This window comes from Puma concolor, chromosome A1 (genome assembly GCF_028749965.1).
Source record: "Puma concolor isolate L17-30 chromosome A1, mPumCon1.1.hap2, whole genome shotgun sequence".
NCBI lineage: Eukaryota > Metazoa > Chordata > Mammalia > Carnivora > Felidae > Puma > Puma concolor.
The window spans coordinates 191618227-191636771 of NC_141667.1; the positions used below are offsets into that span (position 1 = coordinate 191618227).

At 38.9% G+C, this 18545-nt stretch overlaps 1 long non-coding RNA gene across 2 annotated transcripts in view; it reads right to left on the reverse strand.

Annotated features, from left to right (window-relative positions):
- LOC147584693 (uncharacterized) overlaps positions 1 to 18545 on the reverse strand; it is a 541543-nt gene that overhangs the window by 491352 nt on the left and 31646 nt on the right. For both annotated transcript variants that reach the window (XR_015252582.1, XR_015252581.1), the window contains 2 exons: positions 13581 to 13737; positions 5439 to 5574 (listed from right to left, as the gene is read on the reverse strand). This is a non-coding gene — a long non-coding RNA (uncharacterized LOC147584693). The remainder of the gene's footprint in view (positions 1 to 5438; positions 5575 to 13580; positions 13738 to 18545) is intronic.

The window sequence follows — 18545 nt, forward strand, 5'->3', positions numbered from 1 at the left end:
ACACACACATTTCCTACAGAAAAAGTCATTCTCAAAATAAAAGGCCAATAATAGCGCTGTTAATAGAATTTTAAGGTTAAGAAAGTGATGGTTCACATACTCAATATAGCTTAACATAGAATTCAGCAATAAATTAAAGAATGCCTATTTCAGCAGTGTTCATAGCTATAAAGTGAATAAATCCATAATAAAGAAATGGAAAGAAAGCAACATATGACAATGTTCTGGCTAGTGTTCCAACTGGTGGGAAAATTACCATCACCCAAGAGATAAAACTAAAGATTGTTTGAGTAGCTTCATCAACGCATTTACCACCAAGTCCTTCGCAGAAAAGTTGGCAAACTGCTTCTTTATCAAACTGCTCATCCTAATATCAGCAACCAACCAATCATCCACTGTCATAGTCTGGTATCAGTTTATAATGTAAGGATTCATTAACAGTCTAGAAGAAACACACATATATTTCAGTATATTTTCTTCAGTTTTATTTGAGATATTTTATACTTCATTGATATTTGTAATTTGAAAGACTCTTGAAAAATCTCAGGATAGATCCCTTAAATGTCAGTTACCTGACATTTTTTCTGTATCTTCTATCTACCATTTCTAAGTTTCACAGAAAAAATCTTATATTAGACTTTGGTGATGACCTGTTTTATCTTTACCCTCTTCATATATTTCATGTGCTTTGATTACAATCTCCTCAAGAGTTTATTTTCCCAAACTGGACATATCTCCTTTGTAGACCTTCTTAAAAAAATAATAAGCTGAAATTAGAAGGGGTCAGAGTTAAGTTACTTGAAAAATTGAAGGATAGTATGTCAGAGAGAAAAACACAAAGACATAAAGAAAAGTGAGGAAGAGAATCAAAGTGGGAGAATTAGGACAGAAAGGTTTTTTCATTGAAGGAGAGGGGTTTCCCTGCTAGTTTCTTCGTCATTTGTATGACTTTCTTTACTTCCTCCTCATTTCAAGAACTATAGTGCCATTCTCACACGTGTACTTTAGTATTTACGTTCCTAAAATGTTGACTGAGACAGAGAGAAATTACTCACACATTACTGATGAAAACTCTGGAAGTTTAGCCTCTGGTGAGGTGTTTTGCCGACCTGCCTTACCCCCACCTGTTCTGAACATGGTCACATTATTACATCCCCAACTGGCATTTTTGCAGAAGGACATTTTTTGGCAATTTGACTGATGTATATGTTGTACTGCCATCTCTCCCACCACAATAAAGTTCATAGTACAACCCTCTCAGTTCATTACAACCTGTCACTGAAAATGGATTGCCTCATTGCTATAAAACTCATGTTCCATGCATTAGCATAAGAGTAACAGCAACAGCTGATATAAAACCATCATGGAAAGTCAGAAACTACATGAAAGTGGGATGGATGGCTGAGGAATCAGTTAGAATAAACTAGGTAGGTTCTTAAACAAGTAACATCCTTTTAGGAAATCTGATGAGTAGTATGAGATGGTTTCAGACCTTTCTGAAACAGAAATGACATTCTACTCTGGTTATGCACTCACTCCATGACCAATCTTTGCACATTATCATCACCCATTCTGATCCATTCTGAAACCAAGTGCAAATGGCCAGTTTCTTACAGCCAGGTACCATAACTTAACATCTTTCCGCTTTTTCATTTCTTACTTATTAGGGCACCAATTCCTTCATGTCATGAAGTGTTCTAGGCTTTTAAAACTGACATTTAACTCGCTTCTAATACTATCTAGCTAAAATATAATAAAATTATTTTGCATTATTGAATTTATTTCATAATCACCTTTTGTTTATGACACAGGAAGTGATACTGATTTATATTTAAAATAATGGCAGACAATTTCTAAACAAATTTACATAAGTGAAAAAGTTATTTAAGTAAACATAAAGAAAAGTATTAAGCAAATAATACCAGGGTTTTATGTTTATACGGAAAAATTTTGAAGATCGTATTCAATAACACACATTTTGAAACACCTGTCTATTGGAAAGAGTGCCGTACTGATGTTAGTAAACCTGACATTCTGTCATTTACTATCAGGAAGATATCAGAGAAGTCATGTAATTTCCATATGCTTCAGTTGCTTCATGAAAAAAAAGAAGTTGACCTTCAATAATCTTTCACTGAATAATAATAGCCACCATTATATGACTACTTTTATGGTTCGGACTATGCTAAGTGCACGACATAGGAACTCTCACTTGATTTAATCATCACTACAATCTTGCAAAGGAGATTGTCACCTTCATTTTACAGATCAGGAAAGAGACTCAGAGAGATGAAGTAACATTCTCTAGACTGCACAGCTTGTTACTGATAGAGTGTGGATGGACTCAGGCCCAGCTTTGTCTGACTCTCAACCTGTGTTTCCAGCTTTCTGAGGGTTGCCCACATCTCGGACCCTATTGCAACACCAATGGCAAATATCATCCTGCAAAATCTCTCCAAAGGACTCAATTCAAAGGTTCCTGGAGCTGGGTTAACAGGAAGAAAAATTACAAAGGGCAGCATAGTTCTATATTATTCCTTAAATGTAAATTTTAGGATTAAAAAAGTAACTCATCTTTATGGTATAAAATGCAGAAAGCACAGAAAAGTATAAGGAAGAAAAAAAATAGCACTTCTTATTCTACCACGCATGAAATACCACTTAGCCATATTTCCTTCCTGTCTTTGTCCCATATATGTATGTTCAACTGCCTAACTCAGTTCCTGGAGCAGTGGAACCTCATTTAAGGACGAATAAAATTTTAGCTGATTATCTTCAGTCTTCCTATTATACCCCTCTGCCCCTTTAGCTACTACAGGAATGACACGAGTACTTTTTCTTGAGCACCTATTATATCAAAGTATATTGCTAGATAATTCCATCCTCATGACACCTTTATGAAGCAAATACTGTTTTATCATTATTGTTATTTTGTAGATGAAGAGACTGAGGCTTAAAGGGTAAAGCAATCACCTTGCCCAAGGCCACACTAGTTACAGTTACACACATGATCAATATGATCAAGCCTCTGCCTAGAGTCACTAGGAAGTATTGCTTGCATGGCAGTGACTCGGTTTAGAGTGAGCATTTGTAGTCCCTAGAAAGCACCACCAGCATTGCATGGACAACAGAGAAGTGTCCAAACTCAGCGATTCGGAGCCTTGGCAAAAGTTCCAAACTGTTTTCCTCTAAATTTTCACTAAAGAATACTAAGGCCCTCTGATATATCAATGGTATCTTAAGGAATAACCCTAGGAAACCAAAGATTCTCATGTTAAGCAAGGAAACTAGACTGATAAATGTAACATTGAATTCGCTTTCCATAAAAAAGATCTAGAAAAAAATTACATAACAGAAACAAACCTAGGAAAATTACACATCATAAAAGGGGTCCCCTGCAAATGTCAGAATATAGTTGCAGTTTTAATGTCAGCATCCTGATTTGCTTTTGGTTATTCTTCAGCTGTAGAATATCACTGCTGAAACAGAAAGGTGTGTCTCTCCATTAAATTGGCCCTCTGTCGAAAGACAGATACCATATGTTTTCACTCTTATGTGGATCCTGAGAAACTTAACAGAAGACCATGGGGGAGGGGAAGGAGGAAAAAAAAAAAAGAGGTTAGAGTGGGAGAGAGCCACAGCATAAGAGACTCTTAAAAACTGAGAACAAACTGAGGGTTGATGGGGGGTGGGAGGGAGGGAGGGTGGGTGATGGGTACTGAGGAGGGCAACTTTTGGGAGGAGCACTGGGTGTTGTATGGAAACCAATTTGACAATAAATTTCATATATTGAAAAAAAAAAGCCTTCATAATAAAAATAAATAAATAAATAAAAATAAATTGGCCCTCTGTCTACAAGTAGACTGAATCAAAACCCAGACATAGAAAACCCCTCACAATGGAGTAATGGCTGATAAATTCTTTAGTATAAAGAGGTGCTATGACACTGCATCTGACGGCACTGAAGTTGACTGTTAAAAACAATGTATTAGATATGTTCTGTCAATCCAGCATATGTGGACAGCAGGTTGCTAAAACAACCAATAATATCAACACACATCCTAAAGGTTAAGTCATTAAAATTTTAAAGAAAAAATTATATAGGCTTTTTATATTAGGCTTTTTAACTGCATAAAGTACAAATTAGATTAATCACTTACTCCAATGTTGAATTCATTTTGGGTTTTAGTATGTGTTGAAATTGGGAGGAAAACAGATTTTTGTCAATATCCTGGGAAGTGATTTAATGCTAGCCTGATTCTATAGATGAATAAATTATTTAAGATGACTTGACTCTGGAAAATGAAAAGCCACTCTGAATATTTCATTAGATGGCACATGTGAAAGTAAACATAATTCAGATACATTGATATTTGGACACAAACAATTCTCAGTGAATTGATTGTCTTTCCTCATTCAAAATAAAGGCTCTGAATATTTCTGGGGATTAAATTTACTTTAAAGCCATTCAATGAATAATTTAAAGAAAATCTTCCAATATCCTCCAATCTAAGTATACAGAGAAGTCAATAATTCAATGGTTAGTGTACAAAGATTTTCCATCACACATCTCTTTTAAATAAGAGATTTCTATTTATTTTTTCAAATGAGTCCAAAGAAACTTGCTCAATATAAAACATTCTGATAAAGTTCCTAACCCAGCCTTCTTTCTGAAAAGAAAAAATGTTTGTCTCTAAGACTTAACTGCAAAAAAAATGTGGTCTGTACATGTAACAATAAAGTGCAGGGGAAAAAAATTGGAGGCTGTTGTGTGTGGGTTTTTTTCCAAACTCTCCCATTATATGTCATTGTGATTCGAAGGTGGGTTTAACTTCTCAAAAGTCTGATCACTGTTAAACCAATTAGATTGTCTGTCAGGTCCTGAAACCTGTCACCCAATAGCACAGAGCCGTCATCACTCAAGGATTTCAACTACACGTCTCATCAGGGTAGCTGAGCAAACGCTGACAGGGAAGAAACCCTATGAGTACATGTTTTAAAAGTCAAGTAAATTATTTAAATGCTCTGTCAGAATAGGCAGATGTGATGTGAATTGGGAATCAAGGGAATCTGGACCCCACTGAAGTTTCAATGTAAAAGAAATATATAGCAGTCCCCCATTATCCACAGATCTGTTCCACCCCCCAACCGCCACCATGGATGCCTGAAACCGCGGATAGTACTGAACCCTATATATACTATGCTTTTTTCCTATACATATGTACATACTTACAATAAACTTAACTTATAAATTAGGCACAGTAAGAGATTAATAATAATAACAACTAATAATAAAATAAAACAATTATAGCAATGTACTATAATACTACACTTGATCTTAGCCAAGAGGCCGGGAAGCCATCACAAAAATGTACTGTAATAAAAGTTACGTGAATGTAGTCTCTTTCTCTCTAAATATCTTATTGCACTATACTCACCCCTTTTCTTATGACGATGTGAGACGGTAAAACACCTATGTGACGAGATGAAGCGAAGAAAATGACGCAGGCACTGTGACGCAGCGCTAGGCTACTGTTGACCCTCTGATGATTCGTCAGGAGAATCGTCTGCGTCCTGTCGGAAGTAACGAAACTGCGGATGAGGGAGGACTACTGGATGCCTTTTCATTCAAATTACACTATTCTCCAAGTCGCCTGATTCCAGGCTGGGATTGACCTTCCTGGTGTATCATCACCTTGTAGACCATTCCTTGGTTAACATTAACAAACGTTAATTTTAACATTAACAAATGCTTGCTTTGGGGCCGATGTGCAGTAAAATAGCAAAGGTGTGTGTTTTGTCGTAGGTTCAAATCCTCTGTTGCATTACTCAACCCTCAAGCTTCTCTTTTAGGTCTTTGTCCACGGGTTTTTGAAATAGCAATTTTAGAAATCTACTTTATAATGTGGCTATGAGGATTCTGAGATTAAATATACAATATAGATGTTAATTTTTGTTATTAATTTGCATTGGTTTATGAAAATACAACTGGATGTTAGAAATCACAATCTCTGGGTCTAATACCACTTCCATTTACTGCCTGTATGACCCTAAGCAAAACATGTCATCTCTACATGTCATCTTTAAAATGAGAGTAATAATATCTGTCCTGCTTGTATCTCAAAAATGTTGTGTGAATCAACTGAATAATATAAATGAAAGAGCTTTATGGATAATAAGATAAAACTCTAAGGCATTTTTAGTAACAAATAAGCTAAAAATAAAGTAAATCGAGTAACCAAATGAAAGAGAGAATAGTTACTGGGGCTTCTCCTTTCCAGACTTTTCTCTCAACCATGCCAAAAGGTTGTGGGTCACTTTAGAAGCTTTTCAAAACATTTCCTCAGAGCATGAAGCCAAGGAATCTTTGATTATTGCTCCTTGTTTCAGCCAAGAATAGTTTTTTAACCAAATTATAACGTGAAGGAAAGGCAGACACAGCATATTTGTGTCCTAATAGTTAGACACACATCTCCTTGAATTGCAAGCTTCAGAGAAGTTGTTTTGACCTATCCTTTTCCTCAGAGACATAAACAAATGATAATCAAGTTTCTCCTGAGCTGATTCTTTACTTTACTAGTGACTAAAATCTATTTAAAGAAGGAAAGTGAGTAGTAATAATGAGAACAGAGGATGCTAGAAGAATTAGAAATGTAATGGAATATGGTGGTGGGGGGGAAATAACAATGACTTCATCCTGTTAAAAAATGAAGCTAGAATGCTATATATAGAATATAATCCTCAAATGTTAAGTCAGTAAAAGAGAATGATCATACCGCTTCCATGGATGGCAGAAAAGCATAGTGATTCAAAGCACTGGTTTTGGAGTTGATCCATTTGGATCCATTTCAAGATCCACCTCTTACTAGAATGTATTCAACTTCACCAATACTCAGTCTCTTAATCTGTATATCAGGAAAAATAAATCGAGGGGCTATGAGGATTCAATCAGATATGACATGCTTACACTTAGCCCATTTCCAGGAACACATTGATGCCCAGTATATTGACATTATTACAACTAAGGTGAGGATGATGATAAATCAGGAAATGGTTTAGTCCCTGTATTGGTTTCATAGGCTGCCATAACAAATTACTACAAACCTTGTGGCTTAAAATAACAGAAATTTGTTGTCTCACAGTTCTGGAGACCAAAAGTCTGAAATCGAGGAGGAGTTGGTATGGCCATGCTCTTTCTGAAGGCTCTAGAAGGGAGAATCTATTCCATACCTTCCTCTTAACTTTTGGAGTCGCCATCAATCCCTCCTGCTCCTTGGCTTGTAGACACATCACTCTGATCTCTGTCTCTGTTATCACAGGGCATTCCTGCTACGTGTTTTTCTCTGTGTGTCTTCTCTTCACATAAGAATACCAATCACATTGGATTAGAGGCCTATCCTTATTTAACTATGATATCATGTTAACTTAATTAAATCTGCAAATGCCATATTGCCAAGTAAGGTCACATTTATAGGTACTGAGGGTTAGGACTTCAACATAGATTTTTGTGGGACACAATTCATTCACAAAAATCCCTAAAGAAGACGTTAGACATGATGGACTCACACTTAGGCTTTTCCCCCAGGCACATTCTGCATCATTCTGGAAGATACTGCATTTGGTTCTGCAACATTCCTAACCATAAATAATTTAAATGTCAGAAATCATTCAGAATGAAACACAAAACAATTTAAGAAGTGGAAGGGCTGCCTAATAAGGAAATTTAACAAGAGTGAAATAAGTATGTTGGACAAGCAAAATCCACCGGGAAAGAGTGAGAAGTTCGAACCAGTCCAGAAAACAGAATGAGATATTATTCAGAAAGGATTAAGAGTAACAAACGGGGTAAAATTAAATGAAGAGATGATTTAGAATGAGAACCAGGGGATTTGTTAGGCTAACAATAGTTCTAATGAATGATGGTCAGACAGAGGAAGTAGTGAAATTATGATCTTTTTAGTCATTAAAAATAGGGAACATGGCATAGGAATTAATTATGGCTCAGCAAGCTGAAGATGTTTATCAATTCCTTGATTTTACATACACCTACATCAGTCTTCTACATCAGGTATGGGAGCCCTCATCCCATCTCAGGATGAAGAGGAGAGCAGCGGTGATATAACAAACAGAAGGTTAAGAACACTCTACCTCTCTTTCTGTTCCCTGTCTTCTAGACCTCATCAGAACACCAGCTCCAATTCTATCACTGATGCCTCATGCTATAAAGTCTACCTTTGCAGGTTCTTCTGAGAGTAAGTGAATTCGCCTAGATAAAATCCTTAGCACAGAGACAGGCACATGGTGGGTTCTCCATAAAGGACAACTACCTGCTTAGACTGTGATCTTCATTTTCAAAGCCTATGGTGCCTTTTTGTGTCTGTGTGTGTGTGACAAAGTACGCCAGCTCTTCTATGCATCAATCATGCAACACGCATTTGTTCAGTATGTGCTATGTCACCCAACAGACCTACTATGTGCCCAGCACAGGGATGGACTGGATAAGGGATTTAAAACTAAGCATAGTGAACATTCTCCATCTCAGAAAATTTCCTACCTCTACACTGTACCTCGCTGCAATTTGAGACATTAGAGGCTAATTTTATGGCTTTTGCATATGCTATAACATAACCTTGAAGGGTTTTTTGTTTTGCTTTGGTTTTTTTTTTGTTTGCTTGTTTGTTTGTTTGTTTTGGCAAATTACTCACTTCATCTCAGTAAACAAAGCAGTGTCAGGAACATTATGTAATCCATTTTCCTCACTCAATAAACTCAGCAAAGTACATCTAAAGGGTCTGAACTCATTAGAGCAGGGCTAACAAAGTGTCTACCACCTAGCATATATACAGAGGCTGATTTTCTGTGGGCACTGAATATATACACGTGTATGGTGTCTAGGAAAGGACTCAGGAATTATGTTTCAGGGAGGGAACATTCTCCCTCTGTCGGTTCAAAACCTTAGGAGCTCCCTGGGTGAAATTGGCAACTGGCCCGCAGACACAGAGCCAAGGAGAGAGAGAAGACAGAAGCCGGCCACCCCAGACTCATGGGCGGCAGTTTTAACAAGCAAGGGAACTCACGAGGCTTTCACCTTTGGTGACTACAAATGAGTAAATCCGCACACCTGCCTGCCAGACTCTTAAAAGTTTATAGAGAGGTTCTAACAGGGTTCAGCCACATATATCCTCCAGATGGTCTCAACAACACATTGCTCTCTCCTTCCTTGGCTCCTAGTGCAAGAACAGTTGGTGGAGCCACATTCCAGAGAACTAAAGTGTTTTTTTAAAACTCCACTGATAGCTAGAACTTCAAATCAATTATTATTCAATCTTAACACTCTTTTAGTAGGAATCACAAGATTGTAAGCTAAACAGGATAATAAGAGAAAAGGCTTGGGAATGATTTAGAACTCATCAAACTAGGTGTCTTCACCCATTGCCCTACGTTTAGAAGGACCTCCTATTTTTCTACATGAATGAAGTAGGCTCACATTTCTTACGTGCTCACAAAAGCAATCTTAAGAACAGCAAAGAGGAAATGTGATACCAATTTGAATCTGAGCCGGACATTAGTGTTTTATATACTCTAGTTTTGCACAAGAGGTTCTCAGAGAAATGGAAATAGTCTAGAATAAGTTGGGCATCTCATAACAAATCTATGGTGCAAGTACGTATTACTACTTTCTCCATTTTACCAATGAAGAAACTGAGCCGTGGAGAGTTTCAGCAGCTAGCCCCGGGTCACAGAACTAGTAAGTGACGTACTCTGGATTCCAGTGAAGGAGGTCTGACCCCTCTCTGAGGTCTATCAACTCATGTGACTGAATCACAGGTGCAGCTGAGCACGCCGGGAGATGTTGAGAAAAGCATTTGGGGACCAAAGTGAAGTGGCCTTGACTATAAGATACAGAGATTATGATTAATTCCACATGAAAGGATTACCGAGGTAGACATTTTGAACAGGACATACTGAGTCCCCACTTCTCTGCATCATTAGAAAGATGAACAAGAATATGCTCCTTTGGCTGGGTCAAATGTAGCCTGTTCCTCTGAATTTCTGGAACTCTTGTCTTTCTGCATCTCCTGGCTGGGCTATAGAAGCATACACAATTACCTTCTGATGAAGGCTTCAAAATCAATTCAGCTTCTGCTTAAAATGCATAAAGCTGCAACAGAACATCGCTCCCCCCTAACAACTAGAAAAAGTCAGATAGTCTACAAAATCATAATTTTTCTTGAGGCCATCAGGGAGTTGAGGTTACAAGGCATCAAACAAAGTACAAATGGTACCAAGCTCCTCAGAGGAGAAAGGTCATATGACTATCACCTTTGGAAAAGCCTGGGAAGAAAAGTTGACCACCATAAAAGCAGGTAAGAAAAAGAAGAAGAAGAAGAAAAAGAAAACAGCTACAATTTTAATGACTTTTCAAAGGCCAAATGTGGTCTACCAGCTACCAGCTTAGAACAAAAATTTGAAGTGGCATGGGAGGGATAGGAAATATTCCTACCCCCAGGGACCATGTAAAATCCGTTTCTCAGGGAGAGGTAGAGGCAGAGTCCCTGAGGGAGAGGGAGGTCCTTCCAGTCCCCACTAAGAGTCTTGCACTGAGTAAGCAGTAGGCATCTTTAGCTAGAGGAGAGGCAGGGCTGAGGAGGAATAAATAGCCTTGAGGGGAGGGAGGGTTACTTGGCTTCAGGGTACTGTACGAATACAAAACACAGGTCTGTTACCAGTCAGAGGTAGGGTCACCTGTTATTGAACTATAATTTAGTCTATCATAACTTAATCATCTGCCTAACCTGAATCAACATTATGGAAAAAAAGGGAACTATAGAGTCAATATTGGGAATCTGTACTAGCTCTTGAAATATAGATAAGAGCAACTGTTTCTATGATGGATTTGGGGCTGGAACATCAGTTTCCTGACCTCATTTGTATGATCCTAAGAGTACCCTGAAATTTATACTTCCAAGAAAAATGTTCTAAATATAATGCAATCTTTCAGGAATTTTAATGGTCCATTATTCTGTATCTGTTTGTTGTTGTTGTTGTTCACAAAATTCACCCTTCTAAAAGTTTGTTGCATAACATTAAAATATTTTTACTTAATGAAAATTGTTTCATTTGAGAATCTGGGGGAATTCTTAAACATTCCTGGGACAAATCACTCCTTTTTTTCTGGCTGTTGGCTTGCTTTGTGACTTTTTCTTAACCTATGAAGCAGTGAAATAGGGTGTGAGTAAAGCTGAAGAACTACAAGGAAGATTTTCCAAGCCCTCCCAAGCTTCCTGCCTCGAACTCACCAATGAGCACGAGCATGAGAAGCTAAAGCTAACCCAGCCCTTCTCTTTCTTGCCAACATGTCCACAATGTTTAATAACCACCACCAAATATTCTTTGCCCAGTCTTCAGGCAGTTCTTGGCAGTGGAAATTTAGCCAATTTTTGTCCTTTAAAATTTACCCACAGCAAAGTATAATTTCTTTTTTGCTATGTGAAGGAATCTGAACTCATTTTTTGGCAAAGTATTTTAAAATGTGAATTAAAAAAAAAAAGACTCAGCAAACATTAATAGAATATCTTCTATATTCAGCTCAACAAGGTATTTTTGAAATGTGAAACCTTTAATAGGTTTAACAGATAATTATGTAGTAGTACAAATGTGCCAGACACTGTTCCAAGCGCTTCATAAATATTTACTCACTTAACCCTCTAATAACTGATGGCAGGAGATACTTATTTTGCAGATAAGTAAACCAAGTGTCAGAGAAGCAAAGTAATCTGGCCAAGGTCACACAGCTGGTAAGTCAGAGAATAGGATTCAAAACCAGGCCATCTGGCTGCAGACTGCAGAGACCTATGACAAAGTTTATGATTATAGGAAGAAGAGAAATGTGGAGGCTCTGTGGGGAGAAATAACCACAGTTTCATAGCCTTTATAGGAAAACCAATGAGAATTATAGTGATATTAATATATTCAAACATCAAAGCCAAAGGAGTCCCCATTAATTTCTGAAAAGCTCAACTCCAAGGACCTATGGCTTCCCTCAGACTTCAATTACCTGTGATAATTGGTTGAAGAACAGGTATGCAGAAATACAAATGGGAAACAAGTGTTTCTTGATATCTAGATACAAATGTGCCAAATAAATCTCAGTCTAACATGTATAATTTATTTCAGCTTAGATTGGAGGTAAACTAAGTTATTATTCCTAGAAATAGCCAAGTAGATAAGGCATCCACTTGCAGTGAAAATCTTTTGGTGCATCCACGTGGCAACAAACTATAGAAGAAAGGAGACTCTATTTTGGGTTTTTACTGGCCACTCCAAGCCAGCATGTCCCCCTGTGTTACGCAAGAGCATTCAGTGATGAATTACACTGTGATACTTCTAAAACTTGAGTTTCCCTATATAGTCTTGTCTCCATACATGTTGTAAATGCAGTTGTCTTCTCTTATCTATGGAAGGTATGTCTCAAGACCCTCACTGGATGCCTGAAACCACACATAGTACCAAATCCTATATATATTGGGATATATATATATATATATATATATATACACATACCTATGACAAAATTTAATTTATAAATTAGGTTCAGTAAGACATTAACAATAATAATAATAAAATAGAACAATTATAACAACACACTGTAATAATAGTTACATGAGTGTAGTCTCTCTCTCTCTCAAAATATCTCATTGTACTGTACTTATCCTTCTTCTTGTTTTGATGTGAGATGATAAAATGTCTGTGTGATGAAATGACTTGAGGTGAATGACGTAGCCAATGTGATAGAGCATTAGGCTACTACCGATCTGGCAGTTCGGCAGAACTGGGGGATTCTGGCAGAATCCAGAACTGGCAGAAGGGGGATTATCTGCTTCTGGATTGTAAGTAACTGAAACTGCAGGAAGTGAAACCATGGATAAGGAGGGATCACTGTATCAATCCAACAAATCACAAACTGGCATATAAATGTGAATTCATATAATAGTAAGTACATCTTGGTATGCATAATGAAAACTCACACATAGCGACACTCTCAATGTGCACAAGAAAGTCAAGATTTTTGTGAAATGTAAAAGGAAGCAGTTCTAGTCTGCAAAATTATATACAGCTCTGAGTTGAAATCAACAACTATTTCATTGAATAACCTGCAGCTAATATCTGATTAATGACTCTTAATTACCAGGAAGCACTTTAAAAATATGAAGAGCCATATAAATGTTAAGGATATTATCTTCAAAAGTCTCTAGTGCTTTCCTTCAGGCAGGGCAAACAGCTCTTCATTCCCATCTGCCTGTGCATTTATTTTCACTCACCATGAACAATGCCTTCTTTCTTACAATTTTATTTCCTTATTTTTGCAACTCAGAACTAGCTCTCCAGGAGAGTGTATGGCATCTCTGCATGTTTTTTCCTGTGCATATATACCTATAAGAAAGCTTAATTTTTAAGTCAGGCACAGTAAGAGATTAATAACAATAATAAAATAGGATAGTTAATAACAATATACTGTAATAAAAGTTATATAGCTGTTGCTCTCTCTCTCTCAAAATATCTTATTGTGTTGTATTCACCTGTCTTCTTGTGACAATATGAGATGGTATAACGCCCACATGCTGAGATCAGGTGAGGGGAATGACACAGGCACGTAGCATGTAGCTACTCTGGACCTTCTCACGGTTCATCAAAACGAGGACCATCTGCTTCCAGACCATAGGTGACCATCAGTAACTGAGACAGCAGAAAGCAAAACCACAAATAAAGGAACTATTATTGTATTCTACAGCTTGCCACGCCATGGAATGTGCCTTGAAAAAAGTCACAAAACATATAATTCATTAGAGAAAGCAACAGATCACCCACAAGTGGCATTATCCGCCAACGGGTAATCGACCACCTTAGCTTTCCTGGAGGGAGCCATACGAAATACTACACAAAAAGGAAAAGATAAAATCATAAGCAAAACAAAGTTAAACTAAGTGCTCTCTATATAAAATGAGATATTCTCAATTACAAAAATATGACAGTTGCCATTCAATATAAATTACTATCCTTCATCACTCTGTCATGCACACGTTAGCTGCCCGATGTGTTCCCACCTGCTACCTATTTGCCCCAAACACAGGAAAAGCATCGTCAAGTTTTCTCAAAAGAATCCACTTTTATCCCCCCAAAAAGAGAAATGTCTATTGCAACGAAGATTATTCTGCTAGGACTTGAAGAACAGAAGCAGAGAAGAGTAACTGCCAGAGCACAGACAAAAACCAACTTAAAAATTCATGGAGCACATTTTTCTTCCCCCCAAATTTCCTAAAGCCATGCTGCTCCCGGAGCTTTCATTCTGGATCATCCCACCACCCCCATTCGTTTGTATCTACCTGTTATGCACATACATTTCCTTTCTTGTCCTATCTTGTGATTAGGGGACTCTCTTTTCCTTCCCGGGCATGCCCTTTGGGTCTTACTCTCCAACCCAAGCAATTTAATGAAGTTCTCCCCGCCACACACAACAAAATTCTCCCTCCCCTGAGAGAAGTCCTGGCGAGGAAACTTTTATCTTGTTACGCTTTCTCTTTCTCTCTCTCTCTCGCTCTCTCTTTTTAAACCCAGACTATCTTGGGTATACATTGATCTGCTTTAGTGAAGCTGAAAAGAAATTGAACCACTAGAATAAATGTTTCTAAAAGAGGATGTATTTCTGCTTTGCCCATCCCTCACTCTTCTCCTGCCTTCCACTTCCCAATCAGGAAAAGTTCAGAAAACATGGAAAAACACTAGGCAACGTGGCTAAAGAGCAAAGGAAGCTGGTAACCACTTCCATTGCTGATTCTGACATCAAAAGAGTCTAACTTTAGGGAGGTGGACTTAAAAGAAGATCGTTATAATGTTGGTTTCAGGGAATCATTCTGGAAAAGTAGGACTCTGTGAAGCAAGTGTCAGATATTATTATCCATTTGTTACTCCAGCATTGCAGTGGGCAGCACGAATCACTTTTATTTGATAGGTCTTTACATAGGAAATGACCCCTGAATCCTTTATTTCCACTTGTGCATCACCCCACTTAGCCTCTGTAATGTATCCTCGCTTGGCCCAAATGTGCTTAAAACTACAATCTGGTATTATAAACACACACGAGCGTACACGCACGCACACGCACACGCACACACACACACACACAGTGCCTGGAAAATCCAGTCTGTGGAACACAGTCAGGGCAGGTGCAGAGCCAGCAAGGTCTGCAGAGTTTATCTCCAGTTTCTTCCGTCTCCTCGCCCGGGGTCCTTGTATCCCTCCTGGTGATACCGCCACAGGAGGACCTCTCTCTGACTAGCTACAGCCAAGTTTCTAAATCTCTTTGTGGCTCAGTTTTCCCATCCACCTAATGAATGTAGTACCATTGAACTGATAGTGTTGTACTCACCATTTAAAAAGTAACAATATATGTAAAATACTTAACACAGCCCCCAAAACATAGTGGACACTCAATAAACACCGAATATTGTTTTTGTTGTTGGTATCACTTGACTCCTCTTTGACCAAATTACAGAGTAAAAGAGGCCATGGGAGAATCCACCAGCCTCCCTCCAAAACCATATCCCCTGAGAGACAGCAAAGACCTCCCTATCCCAACCAAACTCACTCCACTTCCTCCCAGAAATGTTAAGGTCTTTGCCAACCTCCGAAGAATTGCTACCGTGCCATCAGTCTGAAAGAACTGCAGATAAACAACATGTGAGAATCAGAACACTGCTTTTACTTCCCCCATCCATAAACTAATGGGCACCACAACAAGCCAGAAAAAAAGCAGTTTCAAGATAAATTTCTGTTAAGGACACTAGCTTGCCTCGCTTGGCCCACTCAGAACCTTGCAGGCTGCCATGAGACCCAGGGGTCCGTTTATAACAAAACCAGGAGGGTTTCTTAAATTCAGCTGTTCTAAAAGTTGACTGACAGTAACAGTCCACATCTCTGAGATGTATATTTTACTATTCATAATTATAAAACATGAATCTCACAGGGTATGAGGTAGATTTTGATATTAGTTAATAATTTCTCCTCACTCTAAAAGATAATATTAATTTTTTTTAGTCTGCCTTTAGGCTGGATTCTCATCTGTGTCTCCTATGGTTCTTGTCCTGTGCTATCCATGTTGGAAACTTTGTTTTTGAGTCCCAGGACCTTCTTACTGAATCAGTGCCTTTGTATCAGCTGCAAAGTCATGAGTTTATGAATTTATTTCTATATGTGAATATAGTAAACTCCTGCAGAGACTTGGACATAAGCGTTGGCACATCTCTGCTGTTGAATAGTGTGTACCAAAGCCAGCTCAAGGTTCTTCTTATCAGGGGAGCAGGAATATTCTTGGAGAGGCTCTCTCCTCCTTGTGAGTAGACTAAGAACTCTGGCAGTCTGCAGGGAAGAGGTCAGTCCAACGTCCGCACTCGTATGTGGAGAGCCAGAAAATCAGTGGGCGACTGCCATTGCTTCCCCCTGACACAGAGGGAGTACCGGTCCCCTGCTGACTCAGAAATCCTTGAGGTCATGTGAGTTTTTGAGAGAAAATAATCCACTGCTTTTATTTTCAGCAGAGGGCAATTCCACTGACATGTGCTTTCAACAAATATTCATTGAGCATCTCTAGGTAAGGCAGATACAATGTTGAAAAGGACAGTGTCACCCTTACCTTCCTTGCACTGACACTGATGACCAGCAGAGCATGTTTATGAAGCCCCGACACTCAGACTTCACTCACCAAAAAGCAGTGAGGCCAACACTTGTAGAAAACGTCATCTTTGGGGCGCCTGGGTGGCGCAGTCGGTTAAGCGTCCGACTTCAGCCAGGTCACGATCTCGCGGTCCGTGGGTTCGAGCCCCGCGTCAGGCTCTGGGCTGATGGCTCAGAGCCTGGAGCCTGTTTCCGATTCTGTGTCTCCCTCTCTCTCTGCCCCTCCCCCGTTCATGCTCTGTCTCTCTCTGTCCCAAAAATAAATAAACGTTGAAAAAAAAATTAAAAAAAAAAAAAAAGAAAAAAGAAAACGTCATCTTTGATCTCATGTTCTCTCTCCTCATGTTCCTCTGGCACTTTTCTTAGATTGCTTTTATTTTATTTTATTTTATTTTATTTTATTTTATTTTTAAGTTTATTTGTTTTTGAGAGAGAGAGAGAGACAGAGCGTGAGCGCGGGAGGGGCAGAGAGAGAGGGAGACACTGAATCTGAAGCAGGCTCCAGGCTCTGAGCTGTCAGCACAGAAACCTAACGCGGGGCTCGAACTCACAAAGTGCAAGATCACGACCTGAGCCGAAGTCAGAAGCTCAACCAACTGAGCCACCCAGGCTTCTCAGATTTTTATTTTATATTTGGTTTTATTATTTTTATTTTATTTTATTTTATTTTATTTTATTTTATTTTATTTTATTTTATTTTATTTTGGTAAAAGCACATGAAATGTGTCCCCTTACCAAGTTTCTAAGTATACAACACACTATGGTAGACTATGGGCACAACGTTGTACAGCAGATCTCTAGAACTTTGTCATCTTGCCAGACTGAAATCTTACAGTTTAAAGCCAGTTGATTTAGCAACTCCCCAGTTTCTCCACCACCACCCCTGCCCCACCCCCAGCTCTGGAAACCACCATTTCACTTTTTGATTCTATGAACTTGACTACTACGGATACCTCATATAAGTGGAATCATGCAATACATAGCACTCTGCACAGATCCAATCTCATCTGATTGATTTTTTATTTACTTGATTTAATTCATTTCCTTCTTTATCTCTACATTTCTTAAATCACAGCTATTTAAAAACAGGACACATCTGCTTCACCCACACTTACAATACATTCACCATCACCTGAAAAAGAAATATTGCCAACTGCACAGAAACATTTGGAAGGGTCCAAGCCCTGCCGGTACCCACTGGCCTCCTCTTACCAAGGTTTTCAAGGTTTTCAGTTTTACCATGACATTGTATTTTAGAGCTTTTCTAACTCAGACTCCAGAAAGAACCCTGGAATATCAGTAGCATCTTCCTCGGGTGGCCTGAGGAACAGAGGTGGCAGGGTCTATCTGCAATCCCGTGGCCCAGTTAGCACACATGTGGCTTTAAATTTGGGGTCTCATTTCATCCAAATAGCCAAGCGTCCCTGCTAAACAGCACGGTGGTGCACAGAGTAATTACGGCAAAATGCTGCGCCTCCCTATGGGCTCTGGCAGCACAGGACAGTCTTTTAACAACTCCTCTCCCATCCGCTGTCTTAAGGAAAACAGAGGAGGGGAGGCCAGTGGGGGTGGTCATGAGCCTGCATCCCCTTAGTGCCCAGAAGCGGCTGTGCTCCCCTCTGCCTGCACATTTGGGATGCCAGGTGGGGAAGGAACCCCGAATCTTTCCCTTCAGCTGGTCTGGCCTCGCACCCCTGCCGGGTTAGTCTCTGTGAGAGCCAAAGAGCAAAGAGCCTCCTCGCATAAAGCAGGCATTATGAATGCATCTGTTTCGCCAGCTCAGCAAGGCAGCGTGACTGGAGATAAATATTTTT